This window comes from Gadus chalcogrammus, chromosome 6 (assembly GCF_026213295.1).
Source record: "Gadus chalcogrammus isolate NIFS_2021 chromosome 6, NIFS_Gcha_1.0, whole genome shotgun sequence".
In the NCBI taxonomy this organism is placed as follows: Eukaryota; Metazoa; Chordata; class Actinopteri; order Gadiformes; family Gadidae; genus Gadus; species Gadus chalcogrammus.
The window spans coordinates 6,270,165-6,271,877 of NC_079417.1; positions in this window are offsets into that span (position 1 = coordinate 6,270,165).

The following is a 1,713-nucleotide window of genomic DNA, read 5'->3' on the forward strand; positions in this document are numbered from 1 at the left end:
GTTGCTTATGGTGGTTCTTTGCCTTAACCCTAGTCTTTTCATGATAACGTCGGGCGATTGCTTTGCAGTTGCTTTGGGTGTGGTAGGGTTGTGTGTTATATCACCAGCCTTATTGGATGCCATCATGGGCTCTGTGGCTGTGCTCGTTCTGGCTGCTTCTCTCCTTTGTTGATGTTTAAAACGCTGAGTTGAAGAGGATGGAGTAATTTCACAGCAACTGGCAGGTGAGGTCGTTTGACCCACAGTTTCCCCGTCCTTAACGTTATCTGCTTCTGTTCCATGGTTCCCTGAACGATGTGCTCTCCGGCCCTGTCGGAGTTGATCCAGATGAGCCATGTAGAGCAGGTACTGCTCGTAGACGGAGACGTCGGCTGCTCTTTCAGAAGCAGAGCAGAAGGTCAGGTTTGCTGTCTCTGTGTTCGGTTTGGAGTCCTCTAATTCCTTGTAGCTGCTAGTCTTCGGAGGATCCTCGCACCGTGAGTCACAAATTTGCTGTTTGGACCAATCCTGCAAAGTTTTGACCTCTGGTTTCTGCTCACATACAACGTTCTCATCCTCTACCCAGTTGTCCTTCATCTCTAATTGAGGCAACCCCTTCTGATGTGTGGGCTGCCAAGATGAGGAAAGAACTGCTGCTTGAGGCTTAGCATAAACATTTTTAGGTGAACAATCAATAATAGGCTTCCTGGTGGTGGTACTTCCAGAACAGAAGGGAGGGTGGTTTTTAGTTCTGTTCTGAGCTGCCGATGAGACAGACTCACTCATAAAGCGAGTATCATTAGAACATTCAACACAATGATTCTCTTCGCAGTGGCAGTCAGTTCTGTCATGTATGGTTGTGCAGTGCCTTTGATCAAATGTGTGAAAGTCCCTAGGTGGGAAGGAGTTCTGTGCGCTAAGATAACGAATTTCTTTGAAGCGGATATCCTTGTGGGCTGTAGTCTCCCTGATGTCAGACCTAGAATCCTCAGAACATTCCACAGACTTGAAAACAGACAGAGTATTAGTTTCATCAGAAGTTTTATAATTGACCCGTGGCAGAGTTTGAACAAAATCTATACTGGTTTCCTGTGCCCTCTCTATGATCTGACCAGATCTACTACCTGGAGTGGGAGGAGAGGTCAACAACTTCAACTTTCTTGAAGGGGACGGTTCATAGTACGCAGATGACATATTTCGTGGGACCACCTGCTTTCCCATGGCCACTGCAGAACTGCTGGCTTTGCTGTGGTCAACCTCTGAACTGTTCTTGAGGAGGTTCTCAGCCCAATCGACAACATACCTGAGCTTCTGTTTTTCACTGACTCCTGAGTCATTGAGCAAAGAGTGGTCCCAGTAAACAAATGGTCTCAGGTTTCCAGGATTATCCAGGCATTTAGTGGCATCAATCCCTGTTGTTCCGATTGGTAGGATGTCTGTGTTCTTTTTGGCATGCTCAGTTCTTATTGGTGGCTCAGAGTTCCTAGGTTCAGCCCATGCCATGATATGCCTATTAGTTCTTATTTTGGTTGAACAAACTTCCAATTCCAGGACTTGATTGTATCCACAATGTCTAACCAATATATTGAATTTAAAGATTGATTGATTGATCATGAACCTCATCAAGACGTACTTTGTTCTCAATGTTTTTCAGAACATGGTAGTACAAGAAAACAAGAAAACATATTCTAGTAATTTTTGTGTCTAAAAAGATAATAATGAAAAACAATAATG